Source organism: Monodon monoceros, unplaced genomic scaffold, assembly GCF_005190385.1.
Source record: "Monodon monoceros isolate NGI ecotype Baffin Bay Population unplaced genomic scaffold, NGI_Narwhal_1 Super_Scaffold_17, whole genome shotgun sequence".
In the NCBI taxonomy this organism is placed as follows: Eukaryota; Metazoa; Chordata; class Mammalia; order Artiodactyla; family Monodontidae; genus Monodon; species Monodon monoceros.
The window spans coordinates 21,914,929-21,933,954 of NW_021703773.1; the positions used below are offsets into that span (position 1 = coordinate 21,914,929).

At 43.8% G+C, this 19,026-nt stretch overlaps 1 protein-coding gene across 1 annotated transcript in view; it reads left to right on the forward strand.

Moving 5' to 3' along the window:
- The window catches only part of ACSL1 (acyl-CoA synthetase long chain family member 1), a 153,868-nt gene that overhangs the window by 25,839 nt on the left and 109,003 nt on the right, over positions 1-19,026 (forward strand). The window lies entirely within an intron of this gene.

Here is a 19,026-nt window from a genome sequence, read left to right on the forward strand (position 1 = left end):
AGGCCCAAGAACTAGGGGTACCTATGTCCAAGGGCAGGAGATGATGTCCCTGCTCCATCAGAGACAGCAAATTTGCCCTTCCTGGTGTTTTTTATTGTTCTTGTTCTATTCAGGCCCTCAACAGATGGATCATGCCCAGTGGTGAGGGCAATCTTCTTTACTCAGACAACCTGTTCAAATGCTAGTCTCCTCTGGAGACATACTTGCAGACACACCCAGAAAGAGTGTTTTGCCAGCCATCTGGGCATCCCTAAGCCCAGTCAGGTCGACACATAAAGTTAACCATCACTGTGTGCGTTCGTGTGTTGAGAACAAGGGCCTTCCATCTTATTCATGATATAAATGAATTGTGTAAATGTGGAATTCACAAAATCACCAAATTGCAGATGATCCAGGGGACCTCTAGATACTCTCCCCACCTGCCCCCCATTTTAGCAGCTTTAGTACTTGCCATTTTGAGGTTGAGGAGGGAGGCTCAGGGAGGTCACATGACTTGCCTGGAGCTACTTAGCCAATTAGTAGAAAGCCAGGACTAGAGCCATTTCTCTGTACTGTCCTGTCCGGGGACACGGCTTGCATGACCTGGTTACCTGTCAGATGGGAAGGGGCATGAGGATAAGATCCTGGGACTAGGTGTCCCTACCCGAACGGAACAGGCACCTGGAGAGCACACTGAGAGGCCTTTGCTAAGAGCAGGGACACTCTGCGAAACAGAGTGAGGTCTCTGAAGGCTGTGGCTACAGAAAGAGGTGGTGTAACTGACAACTGTTGGAACCCAACGAGAAGCTGGGAGCAGGTACGGTTGGGAGATCTTGCAGGCAGGTGGAGTTTGGTGCCCTGGGGGCAGGCAGCAGGCCCCAGGCACTGGGCCCATTTTCAAGAACAGGTTTCCTGCTCCTGGGAGGGTGTCTGGCACTAGAAACTCAGAAACTCAGCCCTATAAGGACTGAAGTGGTTGGCAAGACACACACATGGACATTCAAGTTTAAGAAATAGAGCAGGAATCCAACGATCAAGTCCAAGATGGAGTCCATTTGGGGGAGTAAAGCAGGAGCGCACGAAGCAAGGGCCAGAAAAAGGTGATACGGCCTTGGGCTAAATCCACTAACCTGGGGACAGGATTGAACCGGGGCCAGCCTGAGGTTGAGTCTGCAGATTTAGGACGTGTAAAGGGGGCTGGTGCAGGGACAAAGGTGGAGACTGCTGACCAGGCAGAACTTGGCACTGACCTTTAGCCCAGTGCTCTTTTCTATTAATTATTTATCTGTTAGGAGTTCTGCCGAGCTGGAAACGTTTCATCCTTTACCTAAAAAACAAATGAAAGAAAGGGTAAAGAGATAAGAGGTTCTGATCCGCTCCTGCCGGTTTGGGGAAAAGCAGCGGTATTTACCCAGATTTGGCAATTGCATGTTGGATAACTCAAGCAAGGGAAAGTCACAGCCCTCAGAGTCTCCCTTGGCCAGGTTTCAAGTTCTTCATCCATGCTAGGAAAATGGGCACTTTAACAGTGTAACATAGGTCATCCTTTCAAAAAGTCAAGCAGGGCGTAAAATGTAGGATCAGTCAGTGAGCTGATTGTCATGGATGCTTGTGCAGGAAGAGGGGGATTGAGACCCGTATCTGAGACAGGATAGAGGCGGGGGAAGAATACTGGTCTTGGAGTCGGAAAACTTGGGTCCTGGTCAGGGCTCTTCCATCGAAATTGCTCTGGGCAATGTCCTCATCTATGACCCGGGGACTGTACACCTCGGCCAGGGATGGGGAGTTCATGGAATCACGTCTTTGCAAGTGCCCTGAAGGAAGTTGCAGAGAATCGTTCTCTTGTACTTTCATTTCATAATCCCTTCCTTCTTTCTCTGAGACTCAGATATTCCTGGCTGGGTGAGGAGAGAGGACTCCACTTGATTTGGCCTCTGTAGACTGAGCCTCAGGACCACTCCACTGTCCTGCAGGAGGTTGGTGGCTGGTCCTTCCAGCAACTACTCACCTTGTGTGTGATCACACTTCACTTTCTGAGAGCAAAAGAGAGGCTCAATTTCTCTCACTCTCCACGCACCTACGATGATTGGGATCAAGCCCTATCAAACTAGGAGTGAGGGAGGTTGTCGAGATCCAGGGAAAGAGGAGGCTGAGGTTCCCATGGAGCCCCCGAAGCTCTTTGTGACTCCCCCGTACAAATGCTCTCTCCTTCCTACTTCTCCCAGGGACACATCCATTGTCCACGCCTGTGGGGCAGGTAGCTCATGCTGGCCCCCTGGAATTGGGCAAAGCCAGTAGGCAAGGGACTGGCCATCCTAGAACTGGCGTGGCCCAGCACAGGAGTCAGAGGAGGCCCTTGTGGGCCCTTTCAAGGCATATGACGTTTATTTCCTGGGCACGTTCTGTATGTCTGGCGCTGTGCTATCTGCCATCTATACATATTGAAGAGTGTGTCATCGTAGAGGTGAGTAAGATGAGGAATGTAGGAGTTAAGTGGTTGCTTAATGTTGCCAGCTAGCAGGTAGCAGAGCCAGAATCCAAGGCCAGGTCAGCTACAGAGCAAAGCCATGCTGTTTATATGACACCATGAAACCTCCTTCTCAGAGACGTGCTCATTACCTGGGCTCAGGGGGTAGGCTGTGCACTGGAGCCGGAGAATCAAAGACTCGCAGCCCATTAGATCAAGGCCAAGAGTCCCACACTGACAACTGAGACCCTCACCCTCCCTTTCCTTCACTCCTTCCCCTCCTCCCTCCTGTTCCTTTACCGGTGGCGGAGACCCCTGGAGAGGTGGGGGGAGCTTGGGTTGGGTCTGGAGGTGCTACCAGAGACTGAGGCTCTGCAGACCAAACCAGTGAACCAGAGCTGTGAATTCAATCCCACAAGGACTCATCGAACGTGTACCACATGTGCTCGATGAGGACAGCTTGCATCTTCATTAGGGAGCAGGACATTCACCCCGAATTGTTCATGACAGTCAGGGCTGTGTCTGACTGGAGGCCAGAAGGAGGGCTGCAGGCAGCAAGGGCTCAGTTGGTGGTTGAGACCAGAGGAGAGCAGTGAGGATGAAGGGAAAGGCTCCCGAGAGGCACAGGGACCCAACGGCAGCCTATGCAGTGTCTGCCTCAGAGGAGTGTTTGTTGAATGAATAAATGAAAACTAAAGGGTAGTTTGAATTCAGACAGGAAGAAATGAGTTGAGATGACATTCCAAAAATGAGAAAAACACCAAAGAAGTCTTAGGGGCAGGAAGCAGCAGAAAGAGGGAGAAAGGAATGGGGATAACATTGGGTAGTTGTGTGGGACTGAGAAAGGCGGGACTGGGAAAGAAGGCGGGGCTTCAAAGCCCTCGGAAGACTCTGGCCCTGCCACAGGCACGTGCTACTTGCGAGCGTGCTGGCATCTTCTCTGGGAGGCTAATGGCCTCTCGGACTTTACTTGATTCAAGCTGAGCTCTTGTCTTTCTCTGCCAAATCCCCGTTTTCACATCTTAGTCCCATGCTTCCACTTGCTCAGGCCAAAAGTCTTGGGAGTCGTTCTTGACCCTTCCCTTCCTCTCACAAACTTTACATCTGCTCCACTAGGGGAGCAGGCAAGCTCTGCCTTCACAGTCTCTAGATTCTAGAACACAGCCCCGTTTCACCCGTCCGTCCACTCAGCACCTCCTGCCGAGATCACCGCAGTGGCCTCTGGGCCGACCTCCCTCTTTCCACCCTTGCTGTCCTAGTCTGTTCTCAGTGCAGCAGCCAAAGGCATTCTTTTAAGCTGTAAGTCAGATCCTGCCACTGCTTTACTCAAAACCTGTCATTGGCTGCCATCTCAGCGAAAGGCCAGCATCCTTACGATGTCCTGGGAGGCTGACGGCTCCGTATACTTCTGTCCACCCCCCACAGCCTCACCTCCCCCTGCCCGTCCCTCTTCACTCCCTCTGCTCCAGCCACACGGACTCCTTGCTTGTCCTCCATGCTCCAGACACGCTCCGACCTCGGGGCCTTTGTAATTGCTGTTCCTTCTGCCTCGAACGCTCTTCCCCCAGGTGTCGACATGGCCTCCTCGCAGCTCCTTTATGTCGTTGTCTGGTGTCACTTGCTCAGGAAGCTCTTCCCTCACTATCTAACCTAAAACCGTATGACTCCTCTCCCTTGGCACTCGTTACCCTTCCTTGCTTTATTTTCCTTCATAAAATTTACTATAATCTGACATATTTATGTCTGTCTCTGGCAACTAGAACTAAGCTCCATGAGGGCCAGAGTTGTGTGTTTTGTTTATCGCTGTGTATCTAGCCCCTAGAACAGAGCCTAGCACATGGTAAGAATTCAGTAAATCTATGATGAATTGATGACTGAATAACAGAAAACTTGGTAGGGAGGATGCTGAAAGCAGATAACAAGAACAGCTAATAATAAGAAAACTTTTCAATTTCAGCTTGTATCTGCTTCTTTGTTTAAGCTCCACCGGGGTGTTGTTTCGTTATCTGTCTTCTCCCTGTTCAGCCCTGTCAGATGGTAGTTCGCAGTTCCGTTGACAGAGGAAAGTGATTAGATTGTGTTGTGAGTTGAATTGTATTTCCCCCCAAAAGAGGTAGGATGTCCTAACCCCCAGTACCTCGGAATGTGGCCTTATTTGGAAATAGGTCCTCTACAGAGGTAATCAAGTTAAAATAAGGGCATTAGGATGGGCCCTATTCCAATATGACTGATGTCTTCATAAAAGGGGAAATTTGGGCATGAGACAGACAGGCACAGAGGGAAGATGATGTGAAGACACACACAGCGGGGTTGGGGGCCGGGGCACGAGGCCATGTGAAGATGGAAGCAGACACCGGAGTTACACTCCCACAGCCAAGGAACTCCTGGGGCCTCTGGAAGCTGGGAGAGCACCGTGGAGCAGATTCTCATCGCAGCCCCCAGAAGGAACCAACCCTGCTGACACCTGATCTGTCTTGGTCTTCTAGCCTCCAGAACCATGAGACAACACATTTCTGTGGTTTGAAGCCACCTAGTTTGAAGTGCTTTGTTGCAGCAGCCCTGGAAAATTAATACAGATGGGATGTTTCCTCTTCACCAGGCAGTCAGCCTGATTTGGGCAGAAAACAGAAAACCCAGGCCTCGTCTCACCCTGATGCTGACAGGCGGGTGTGGAGATGAACTGGGATAGATGTGGAGGGTGTGGGCCCCGGGTTTTGGTTCCCACCTCGGCCACTCCCATGCCTTATGCTGCAGGCAAAACACTCCACCATCTGGGCCTCCGCATCATCACCTGTCAAACAAACTTTTGGGAGTGAATCTTGTCCCCAGCTCCAGCCAGCTCTCCATGTTCCATTGCTCTACAGCATTCTCAGAGGTCCAAACGTCAGCGGAAGGCAAGAGGAGAGAACATTTGATTAAGTGGTGACCTTGAGGAGATCTTCCAAATAACTCTTCATTTGCAGAGCCCAATTAAACAATTTTTAAAACTTTGTCTGTTACCATTAGCTGGCTTTTCCTCAGTGTTTATTTCCAGCCTGGGCTGATGTCATTAATAAAGTGAATGGAGAGAAGCATCAATGCTTGAGTAGAGTGATAGGTCCTCATGGTAACTCCTACATTAAGCTAGCTGTAGCCTCTAAAGTTCAGTTCAAAAGCAAAAGTGAGGGACTTCCCTGGTGGCGCAGTGGTTAAGAATCCACCTGCCGATGCAGGAGACACGGGTTCGAGCCCTGGTCTGGGAAGATCTCACATGCCGCGGAGCAGCTAAGCCCGTGCGCCACAGCTACTGAGCCCGCGCTCCGCAACTACTGAAGCCCGTGCACCTAGAGCCTGTGCTATGCAATAAGAGAAGCCACTGCAATGAGAAACGCACCGCAACCAAGAGAAGCCCCCGCTCGCTGCAACTAGAGAAAGCCCACGCACAGCAAGGAAGACCCAACGCAGCCAAAAAATAAATAAATAAAAATATATTTTAAAAAGTATAAGCTCTACAAAAATCTCTATAATAAAAGACTATCGGTAAAGGATTAAAAAAAAAAAAAACAGCAAAAGTGAGAAAAAATCATGGAAAGGGAGAGGCCCAAAGAAAGATCATTTTCTGTCTGTTAGAGAATAGATTTGCACCGAAGGGCCTGAAATACTACATAATTGGCAAGCTTCCTGTCAACTCTGCTACTTTTGTCCCAGCAGAATTATATGTCAGTTGTGTAAACTGCTATAAATAATTATTGGTTTTGCAAAAATTATATCCAGGCAGAAAAGCAAGTGTCATGTGGAGCTATTTCTCTGAAATATCCAGATTTGGAAACAGGATTAACTGCCTCCAAAACCTGCCACCCCAGCCTGCAATCACTTTAAGTGTTGCAGCAACACAAGTGCAAGCACTCCCCTCCCCGCAAAATGGGGGTGGGGGGCGGAGGAGCTGGTGCCAAGTTGGTCTGGACAAGACACAGCTGTTGTCCACGCCAGAAACGGGGACCTTAGAGGTTATTGATGCCACCTCCCACTCACCTCAGGCAAATAGAGTATGATGGAATGAAAGGACCTTTTCTCTGATTCATTCAACATATCTTTATGCGAACCCACTACTTCCCAGCGCCAGACCCTAGAGACACAAGACAGACAATGTTCCTGCTTTACAAAGCCTACAATTTCAGATAAAATACCTGGAAATTATCCGGAAAGATCCAGGAAGGAAACAGAAACTAACAAGGACACAACTTTGATAATTGATCTTTGAAAAGGTGAAATTGAGACCTAACACATGGGGATGTGAAGATTGAGATTAAGGCCATTCCAAGCAGAGGGAACAGCGTTTGCAAAGGTCCTGAGATGAGAAAGTTAAATGTCTGCTATTGAAGTAGAAGGAAATATCTAGATAAAGATCTGCACATCGGACAGAGAATTATGGATCTAGAAGAACTACAGAGAACAATTTGCCAAACACCATTATTTTATGTTTTCTAAAGTTTAGAGAATCTCGTTACCTTCCCTGAGATCTCATAGAGGCCAGTGGACGAGGGGGACTAAGACCCAGCACTCTGGACTATCCTGTTATTAACCAAGCTGAGCAACCGAGTTTACTCCATCCCATTCTTCCAGAATATTAGTAGCTCTGTGTCATACAACAAGTGAATTGCACATTTGGAAGAGATGTAAGAGGTCATTTTATGCAATTGCATTCATTCATCCATTCTTTTTTTGTTTTTTTTTAAGATGGGAAGTTTTCTTTTTTTAATATTTATATTTTTAAATGTACTTATTTACTTCTGGCACGTTGGGTCTTTGTCGCTGCGTGCAGGCTTTCTCTAGTTGCGGTGAGCGGGGGCTACTCTTCATTGCCGTGCATGGGCTTCTCATCTCGGTAGCTTCTCTTGTTGCAGAGCACAGGCTATAGGCATGTGGGCTTCAGTAGTTGTGACACGCAGGCTCAGTAGTTGTGGCGTACGGGCTTCGTTGCTCCGCAGCATGTGGGATCTTCCTGGACCTGGGATCAAACCCGTGTCCCCTGCATTGGCAGGCAGATTCTTAACCACTGCGCCACCAGGGAAGCCCCCATTCTTTCTTTCACTCACTTTCAACTGCTCAGTGCTCTCCTCAGGGAAGCCCTTGTACCCGTCTCATTGCTACATTTCTGGCAACGGCACTTCACCATGCTGTTCTTATGTCCTGTGTACTGGTCCTGAGGTCCATGAGGAGGTCAGGATCTATCCCGAGTGCCAGAGAACTCCCAGTGCCTACTTAGCCTGGCACATAAAAGGTGCTCAATTAATATATGCTGAAAGCTGAATGAGTGACTGAATGGATAGATGGAATCAATGAAGGTTGAATATCCTCAGCTCTCTACTGGAATGTTCACCTGTGAGAACGTAGCTCTGTATTCATTCATGCTCTGGTCTTGTCTTCAAACACTGCCAATAGGGAGTTGAGAAATTATTAAATGCTTGTCTACCATTAAAGACCATTAAAATCCAGTAGCAAATTTTACAAAGACCATCATAATTTCTCGAATATTTTCTCAGTTTTATTTTTGTTGCTTCCAATAGGTAATATACATGCATAATTCCAAAGTCAAAGCAACATAACAAGGTGACTTTGTGAAGTGTCACTCCCACCTGGCCCCAGTTACTCTGTCCCCCAGACCCCATTCCCACCCCTCTAGGTACAGACTGGTTTGTCTAGGACTGTACCAAGCTGTACCTATTGTCTTGGTACAAATATTAGTAGTGACCCCTTTCACTCTCAAAAATATCCCATTTAGGCAAAAAAACAATTTGGTTACCCTAGCTATAGTTAACCATTTTCACTACTTCCTTCAAGCTTTTCTTTATTCAAAGTCAAACAAATAATATCTTAATATATGGCTTATTTAACCATTCTGCTACTGATGGGCAGCTGGCTTATTTCCAATTGTTTGCTATTACAATCAATGTGGCAATGCTGTATCATTTACACGTGTGGAGTTGTGTCTACAGGAAAATACTTAGAAGCAGGATTTATGGGTCAAATGGCACATGAATCTGTAATTTTGATAGAAATTGCCGTATTTCCCTCAGTTGGGGTTGTGACATTCTGCAGTCCTAAAACAAGTTATGAGAAATCCTGTTTTCCTATAACCTTCCTCTCAAATGTCACAGACTACATGACTTGATCCAAAATTAGCAACTGGGACCTAGAGAGGAACACTGTTGGTTAATCCCTTCCCCAGAACTTGACCTGGTTCCCTAGACATGCCAAAGAAATGCTAGTGTATTAATATTTTGTTTCAATCAAGTGATGTAAGTTTAAAAAAAAAAATCTTTAAATCAAGGGCTTTCATCAATACTAAGAACTTTCAGTATTTTCCTATTTTTTTCTTAATAATTAATAGTTTTTCTATTCAATCTCCTAACAATATTGTTCTAACCAGTGGTCCTTTAATCTGAGGCATACAAAATTCTAAGAACTATGGAAGATTGTTCTGTCAATGATATGTTAGGGTGCAGTAATCAGGTACGTAGCACTTGGGCAGCACTTCCTCATCATCACAGTTTTCAAACCCTTTGTGCTAATGCAGTTAGTTGAGTTAATTGCCCATATCCTACTGTTAGAGTGGTCTTGCTAGAATAAAGAAAATGAGCCCATTTGGAGCAAAAAATCAGGCTCGTTAGTGCAGAGTTTCTCAAACTGTGGCCCTTGGGCCACCTACTTCTGAGTCATCTGAAGTGCTTGTTCAAAGGGTAGATTCCTGGACTGGCTTTATATCTACGGAGCTTCACAATTCCAGGCTTTTCACGTCATTGTTCTGATCATTAACACTATTGTTCATAATTATTGTCAAAAGCCATGTGCAGGACACCAGACCAGTGCTCTGTAGGAACCTCCTAGCTCCCCTCACCCTGAGTTTTAGAGAGGATTTCCTTTTTGGTTTTTTTTTCACTGTCTCATGATTTTTAAAAAGTATTCTGTTATGAAAAATTTCAAACATAGGTGAAAATAGAGAGAATAGTACAATAACCTCCACGTATCCATGATCAACGTTAGCAGTTATCAACTCATAGCCATTTTGTTTCATCTCTGTCCCTACCAATGTCTCCCCAACACTAGAAACCTTAGACATCTTATTTCATCCGTAAATGTATTTTAGTAAAGTACCGAAGAGTTTCTCCTGCCCCCATAGAGGAGCAGCCGGTGGGAGATGGGGCTGGAGAGGCCTGGGGTGGGTGGAGGGAAAGCACTGGAGGGGTGATGGCCCAGCGGCATGTCCAGTGGGTCTCCTCTGCGCTGGCTGTTACCCTGCTATGAGAAGTCTGTACGAGGCACATCCTGAGATCCCTGGGCTCTAAGATGCGATTCTGTCCCGTCTCCTGAGGGGGCTGTCCCTGCTGGGGAGAAGCCCTCCTGATGTGGACACGCTGAGTATCAGTGGCTGAGTACAGCTTTGCTATAAGTGAAGTACTTTGTTGCAGCTTGAATATGATGCCAGACGTTTTCCATGCTTCAGTAGGTTTGGTTTCTGTATTTCATTAGCATTTTGTCCTCACTCCCTATCCTTGCACAAGCACGTAATTCCAAAAAGCATTCACTCTTCTGCAATCCTCAATATCCTACCTGAATCGGAAGTGGATTTTTCTCCCCTTTTAAAGAAAAAGATGGCCCTATGCAATATAATAATTTCTGTTCCTGTAGAGAAAACCCAAGCACTTCACTGACTGTGTGATAAAATGCCATTTCATGCTTTTGGAGCTGTGATTGGCTGTCACTTGTACAGTAGTCCTCTAAGAGCCTAAAAGCCTTCACTCCATTGTGCTACTGGCCGAGACAAGCATAGCAGACAATGGGGAAACCAAAGCCCGCACCTCTCAGGTCAGTAACACAGGTGGCAAGAATGAACCACAAACCCAAACTGCAGGCATTCCAAAAGAAACCTCTTTCTCATCTCAGAGTTATAAAGTTTGCTACTAAATCCTGAGACGGGATGTGTGGTTAGGGTTAGGCTCTTGATTGACATTTGCCCCCAAAGCAAAGAACTTCTTGCTGTTGGAACTGCTTTTCACATTCTGATTTCTACAGGGTTTGTTCTTTTTTTTTTCTTCTCCAACATATTCCCAATAACAAGGGTCTTTCATCATTTGATAAACTGTTTAAAAAGAGATATATTTCTTCATCCTTAAGACACCATTCTGCAATCTTGTGAAAGACCGTGGTTTCGATGCAAGATGCAAAGGGTTGGGACATGGGCTCAGATTTCTCAGCCTAGTCAGCACCTTGCTGTTTGACTGCTCAGGCACTTGGGACCTAAGGGCACTTGGTGGAAGCCTGTTGGGCAAAGTCAGCCACTGTGCGAGGCACCCTGGAGCAAAGAAGAGGCACCAGGTACCATTTTTCTTCTTGCCTCTTTAACAGCTTGGTAAATTGCACCTTAATAAAAATGTGAAAAAAATGTAAGCAAAAAAAAGTAAATTATAACAACACTAAGCTACTTTTTCACCCATATAATTGACAAATATTTCAAAGAATCATAATACCCTAAGTTAGCAATGGTGTGGGAAAGGAGGTTGCTGATAATGGGAATTTAAGTTGATACAACTCTTCCGAAGAGAAATTTGGCAGGACCTGTCAAAAACCCTTTCAAATGCATATCTTTTATTCTACTAATCTCTCTCCCAAGAAAATAATCAGACTGAGTTTGAAACTGTCTGCAACAAATGTTTATGATAAGAGAAAATTAAATGTCCAAGTATGTAGATTGTGTTAAGTGAGTTGTTATAAATTTGTAAAATGGAAATCTCTGAAGTCCTAAAAAATTATGAGGTAGAGCTATATTTACTGTATGGAAATATTGCACAGTACATTTTTTTCTTTTGCATATATTTCTTGTCGCTTTATCCCCCCTCTGTCCCTACCAATGGCTCCCCAACACTAGAAACCTTAGACATCTTATTTCATCCGTAAGTGTATTGTAGTAAAGTACTGAGACCTTCTTTTGGGAAAAAGTAGCTGAACCGTGTAGTCACAACTCTTATCCTCAGATAATCACCTTCCATCATCCTTGGAGGATTCCATGGAGGGAATATTTCCTTATCTCATATTTTTCTCAAAAAGGTCTTGATGGAAAAGTGAAATTAGTGCAGCTGGAAAATTAGAAATAAATGACAAACTGCTAATTTAATACTAAGGTAGGTAAAAAGGAAGAAGGTCCTTTATTATTTAAAAGTCTTTGAATCTAAAAGGTATGTTTCTAGACATTACTTGCAAAGGGACCAAAACGGAGAGCAAACATTGAGGTGGGTGGAGAAAATGCTTAACAACAATTAGAAATTTGGTCGAAATTCTCCCCAAACAATGCAAAGTTTGTTTTTAAATTTACAAATTTGTTCATTAAACATTTATCAAGTACCTATTGTGTGGCAGCTCAGATATATAAAGATGAACAAATAGGCTCTTCTCAAAAAGCTCCCAGGCAGGGCTTCCCTGGTGGCGCAGTGGTTGAGAGTCCGCCTGCCAATGCAGGGGGCACGGGTTCGTACCCCGGTCTGGGAAGATCCCACGTGCCGCAGAGCGGCTGGGCCCGTGAGCCATGGCCGCTGAGCCTGCGCATCCGGAGCCTTTGCTCTGCAACAGGAGAGGCCACAACAGTGAGAGGCCCGCGTACCGGGAAGAAAAAAAAAAAAAAAAAAGCTCCCAGTCAAACTGTCCTGGATTTGGTCAGGGACTACACCATGTTTCAGTTCTGGTCTATGTGGGCAAGTCCCCTTCTGCATAACCACCAGTGACCCATTCCACTCATTTTTTCACATGTTTAAACTAATTTAACTAACTGGTTGTTTCAGTGTCACACAGATATAACCTGTCTCCATATGTTGGGGTGTCCTGGCTCTCAGTCCTGGGCCCTCTTCTCTTCTTTGTACACATTATTTCCCTAGTTGATCTCATCTAGTCTTACTTATGGCTTTAATTACCATCCAAATATGATGACTCCAAATTTGTGTCTCCAGCCCCTACCTTTCCCGAGTTCCACAGTCAAATTTGCAGTGGCCTATTTGGCATCCCACTTGGACATCTAACACACATCTCAGATCTCTCTGGGGACAATGGCACAGATTCTGTGCTCTGGTTGGCCAGCCCTGCTGTAGCAGGTGCTAAACTCTGCCGATGCTGGCACTCCACACAAGAGCAGGAAGGAGGAGGGGCCTACCTCTCTCGGTTGTTCACTTGGCAACTTGCTTATTTCCTCGGTTACTTCTGGTCCTTGTTCCCTTGACTCTGAGCTTGGAATTCTGCCAGAAGCTCCCCTGACCCCATAGCTACCTTCTGAATGTGTTTTGGTTTAGGGTTTCCTCGGTTAATATGATCCCTTCTGCTTTTTATCATTCATGAATTTTTTCAAAGTTTTAAGTTTCTGGTTGTGCCTCTTATTTTCTCTCTCTTTTGAATTCATTCTTTTAATGTTTTAAGCTATTTTTTCTGGATGTTTTGCATGGGGGTAGAAACGTACACTCAGTTTTCCATATCGATTCAGTATCTATTCTCCCTTTCTTATAGATTCAGTGTTGTACTGAATATAAGCCAATTTAATAACTCAGTTATTTTGTTAATTATTGTCCTGTGCTCTAGGACTAAAATACCTTCAGGAGCTATTGAGATGTGTGGCACTACTGTACCCAAACACTAAGTGACACTCAATTGTTTGTTGGAGAAGTAGAAAGCAATCAGAGGTCTCCTGGTTATTGTTTCCTTTAGCTATGAATTCTCACTTCTCACTTCCTTCACTGTCTCACTGTTTTAATTGGTGGTCTTATGTTTCATACAGTTGCCTCTCCTTTAGACAAAAAAAACCAAAAAACATGCATGTGCTTTATGAAGCTTTCACTTCTCAACACCACCACCCCAGGGAGAAGATTTCTGTCTTTGCAATTACATTATATGGGAAACATTTCCCCAGATTATTTCTTTCTAAATATATGATGTTCTACTATAATTATAATTTTTAAGCCTTGAAACAAAGTAAAATTGGGTTTGTTTAAGCTGAGAGCCTGTGCTTGAAGAGAGCACTATATAATTTACTTCTCGAGTTGTTCTGCTCTCTTCAGGGTATGGGAAGAAAGAAAAGCTATGTTAACATCCTCTGATCTTAAAATATAATATCCTCCTCTACCTCAGTAGCTAGGCAAGAAGGTTGTGATGGTTAATTTTATGTGTCAACTTGGCTGGGCCATGATATCCAAATATTTGGTCAAACATTAATCTGGATGTTTCTGTGAGGATGGTTTTAGATGAGATTTACATCTAAATTGGTGGGCTTTTTGTAAAGCAGATTACTCTCCATAAGGTGGGTGGGCTTCATCCAATCAGTTGAAGGCCTTAATAGACCCAAGACTTACCTCCCCCCAAGCAAGAAGGAATTCTGCCAGCAGATGGCCTTCCAACTTGAACTGCAGCATCAGCTCTTCCTGGGTCTCCAGGCTACTGGCCCATCCTGCAGATTTTGGACTTGCCAGCCTGCAAAATAGTGTTAACTGATTCCTTGAAATAAATCTCTTTATATATGTATGTTTTTTTGAAACCTCTAAATTGACTTGGAGTCCTTGCATATCCTCACAGTGAGGGGTAGACGTTACAGAAATCAGAGTAAACACTACATCTATTCACGTATCTGCTTTGAGACTAGAGGTCAAAATCCCTTCTCTAGAGACCCTGTTGGGATCCACCTGCTCATTACTGCCTTTGTAGACTCCCCTAGACCACGAACTCTATTTGTCTACTAAAAGCCGTGATGGCAGCCTTTCTTCTAGTTCATTGGGCATTCCCTGGATGTTGGATTCAGCTCAATTACCAGAACCACTATGCACAGCTGTGACCTCATACCTTCACTAAACTCCTAGCATTTGCATTTGCTTCTGTCTCGCAGTCTCCCTGGACTTCCCAGTCACTGGATTGTGCCTTCATGTCCAGAGAAGTAACATTCACTCATTTCGTCGTTAACTGGACTCCCAGTCCCAGCCAGTCCAGGTGTTCTGCCCTGCTTCCCACCCAGTGACCATAGCGAACACCACAGATCTTATTAGACTCGTTTTTCCTGATTGTCATGACAACCTTACAAATTTATGTTTGTGTCCTTTGTTTTAATTTCTAATTTAGTTCCTATATTTTAATGTTATATTCCATAATATAAAGTTGACCTTAATAAGAAGGATGAAATTTTACAAATAGGAAAAGAAAACTCTTTTCCAAAAATTCAATGCTAAGTATGTCATCACAGACTAATGTTAAACTTGGAAAATACAACTGAGACCTGAGAATTCAAATTAAAAGACTAACTGAGCAGTGCTTACCCTTTTAACAGTGCAGAACCAGATGTGCCGATTCTACTTGAGTCAGTCAGGGGCAAGTCAGGGGTACAAACCTCAGCAGTTATTTTAACAGACAGAGTTTAATATAAAGCATTATAAACTAGGTAACTACAGCAGCTTCCTATCGCTGCTGTAACAAATTATACCACAAATGGAGTGGCTTAAGACAGCACAGACTTATTATCTTATAGTTCTGGAGGTCAGAAGTCCAAAATCAGTTTCACTGGACTCAAATCAAGGTGTCAGCAGAATTGTGTTGCTTCTGGAGGCTCTGGGGGACAGTCTGTTTTTTTGTCTTCTCCAGCTTTGAGCGATCACCTGTATTTCTTGTCTCACTGGCCTCACGTCACTCCAGCCTCTGCTTCCATTGTCACGCCTCCTTCTCTGACTCTGGCCTTCCTGCGCCCATGCATGTCGACCCTTGTGATTACATTACAGATAGTCCAGGATACTCTTCCCATCCCAAAATCCTTAAATTAACTGCAAAGTTCCTTCTGCCATGTAAGGTAACATATTCACAGGCGTGGGAGATTAAGACATGGATATCTTCGGGGGACCATTATTCTACCCATCAAAGTAACTGACAAGGCAAAAACAGAACAGAAGGTACCACACTTCATAGATTGAATCAGCAAGTGCAGGAAGCAGATACCCCCCTAGGGTTCCAATGAAGGAAAGATGTTGGAATGTTTAAAACTTAGATGCTTAGAAAAGGGGCCCACAGAGCAGAAGCCTAGGCTCTGAGGCCCCGATGCTGGCAGCTAGTGCTGGTGTGTCTGCAGGGAACAATGAGGCTGGTTCTAGGAAGGTTAGGAGAGCTGCACACTGCTGCATCTGCAACAAGCACGGCTGCAGTGGGGAAGAAGCAAGGCTCTGATGCTGACCAGAACAGGAAGCAACCAGGAAGCCCACTGGAAGCCACCAGAAGGAGTAGATCCCTTTCCTCCTTCCCTCCCACCAGTCTTCCTCTAGGGCTCCTTATTGGCAGGAGGGAGCCAGCTGGCAAAAGAAAAATGTATGTGGAGTCCCAGCCCCACCGTTACAAAGCCAAACACAGAAAGTAAATTGGAACTCGAGAGACAATAGCTTTACAAGTGACACAGGACTCAACTTGATGAAAAGCAAAAAGCATAAATCAACCCATTGTTTATATTAAGCGTCCTGGAACCATGACTTTTTCCTCTCAGTTCCTTGGGGTTTTTTTGATATGTTGCAGCCTCAGACCACCTTGAGACATATGTATGGAAATTAGTGTTTTTAGATACACTTTATTTTTTTGGGGGGGGGAGATTTTTTAAATAAATCTTTATTGGAGTATAATTGCTTCACGATACTGTGTTAGTTTCTGTTGCACAACAAGGCGAATCAACCATACATGTACACGTGTCCCCATGTCCCCTCCCTCTTGAGCCACTCTCTCATCCTCCCTATCCCACCCCTCTAGGTCATCGCAAAGCACAGTGCGGATTTCTGCTATGCAGCTGCTTCCCACCAGCCAACTGTTTTACATTCGGTAGTGTATATATGTCGATTCTACTCTCACTTCGCCCCAGCTTCACCCTCCCACCCCATGTCCTCAAGTCCATTTTCTATGTCTACCTCTTTATTCCTGCCATGCGACTAGGTTCATCAGTACCATTTTTTTTTTTTTTTTTAGATTCCATATATATGTGTTAGCATACAGTATTTGTTTTTCTTTCTGACTTACTTCACTCTGTATGACAGACTCTAGATCCATCCACCTCACTACAAATAACTCAATTTCGTTTCTTTTTCGTGGGAATGTAAATTGATACAACCACTATGGAAAACAGTATGGAGGTTCCTTAAAAAACTAAAAATAGGACTTCTCTGGTGGCACAGTGGTTGAGAGTCCTCCTGCCGATGCAGGGGACACAGGTTCGTGCCCCGGTCCGGGAAGATCCCACATGCCGCGGAGTGCCTGGGCCCGTGAGCCATGGCCGCTGAGCCTGCGCGTCCAGAGCCTGTGCTCTGCAAAGGGAGAGGCCACAACAGTGAGAGGCCCGCGTACTGCAAAAAAAAAAAACCTAAAAATAGAGCTACCATATGACCCAGCAATCCCACTACCAGGCATATACCCTGAGAAAACCATAATTCAAAAAGAGTCATGTACCACAATGTTCACTGCAGCTCTATTTACAATAGCCAGGACATGGAAGCAACCTAAGTGCCCATCGACAGATGAATGGATAAAGAAGGTGTGGCACATATATACTTTAAGTAGTGCAAGGATTCCAAACTTTTTAGAAAGGATGCAGTCTTGGATTTTTTGGTTTTACAACATCCCACATGGTCTCCATAAATCCCTTCTGGTACATATTTAGTTTTTTAAGTACAGCAAATTACAACTGGTAATTCATTTGTTTAGGGATTTCATACCATTCTTTAAGACAATTTAGGATTACTCAAAACGGGAGGAGGATTTCTGGATCAAATCAGTGGATGAGTCCATCAAACCATTTCATATAATTCGGGAAAAGAAACCCATAAGCGAGACCCCCTGAGTCAGAAAGTGAGATTAAGAAAAATATATCCTATTTTCAAAGTGAAATCTATGTATTTTCACTTATATTTTGGCCTCATACTTTAGTGGCTTGTATTAACACTGTGTTTCTTGACTCGGTTTTCAGTTTTCATATACCAGGTTTATGTTCTACAGTACTATGCATTTTCTGTAATATGCTCTCCATATTTTCAAGTTGTTCTCCAATTATAAAAGCAGGACTAAAAGAGCTCAATGTTCTTGTGTCTATCTAACATCTTCTTCTCCATGTTGACTTCTAGAATGTACTAAGCTTGAGTGCCTGCAGTGCTGTACGTGGTGTACTCTTTCATTCTCAAGTAAACGAATTATCATGCTCTTAAGTCCTATCCTTGGTCGGCTGGTTTTGCTTTCAACCTCATTCAGTAGACTTCCTTGTCATAATAACCAACGAATGGCTTCAAGCTAAAATACTCGTTTAACTGCTTCTAACTCTCCATCCTCACTAATTCTATTTCCTTTCTTCTCCTGCATTTATAAGTGTATCTTTTGACTTTGTATTGTTGTACTGAATTGCTACAACTCTGAAAGTTGTACTTTTACTTCAAATCATTGATTAGTCACATCACTGGAACCTTTTTGTAAGCAGGTTTTTATGAAAAAGAAGCCAATACAAGGAAACAAAAATTATATCAGGAATTTTTTTCCAAAAACATAGTCCAGGATAAATTGGGTCTGTGTAGATTCATCCTATTCCCATACACATTTCATATTTCCATCTGTTCAATAAAGACTGTGTTCAAAGTAGTGATCCTAAAAAGCTGATTATAAAGTCCTAAAATAACAAAAAATCTTGAAATATATAATATGCATTGTAACTATTGAGGTGGGAAGTAATAGATTAACTTGTGTAAGACTGATTTTTCAATACAAATTTATATTTAAGGGAGTTTTCTGTTTAAGAACTTTTATTTCCTTAAATCTTGTTCTAGCACCACTTGATTTTCTATTATTTTTGTTGGTGATAACGTTTCTTTAAGATTTCTTTCTTTTTCTTTTTGTTAATGCTGCTGTGCTTTAATTTTGGTAGCACTAATCTGCTCTTAGTTTTTTTCACTCCCTCCCAGGAACCGTAGTCATCCTAATTATTATATTTTAAGTCTTTACTATTCTCACATATTTTTATCAACTACATTTGGCCCTCTGTAACTGTGAGTTCCACAACTGTGCATTCAATTAACTGCAGATTGAAAATATATACATTTTTTAAATGCCAGAAAGCTCCAAAAGACAGAACTCGAATTTGCCACACACTGGCAACTATTTACCTAGCATTTACATTTTATTAGGTATTATAAGTAATCTAGAGATGATTTAAAGTAAATGGGAGGATGTGCATGGGTTATATGCTAGTACTACCATTTTATATAAAGGACATGAGCATTAGGGAATTTCGGTATGGGAGAGCGGGGCAGGGGTGTGGATCCTGGAAACAATCCCCTGTGAACACTGAGGAATGACTGGAATTAATTTTTGAATGGCAACTTTCTGTCCCTAATAATTAATTTACTATTCGTACCTTATTATATTGTTTTATTACTAAGTAACTGCAGTGTATACCATTTCTTTTTCCCTCTCTAAATTTCTTATATATTCTCACAAATAACTTGACAGTTTGGGTTTATGTAACAAATTTCCTCACACTTCTCAGGCAAATGTACCAAAATAAGGAGATGAATATTCAT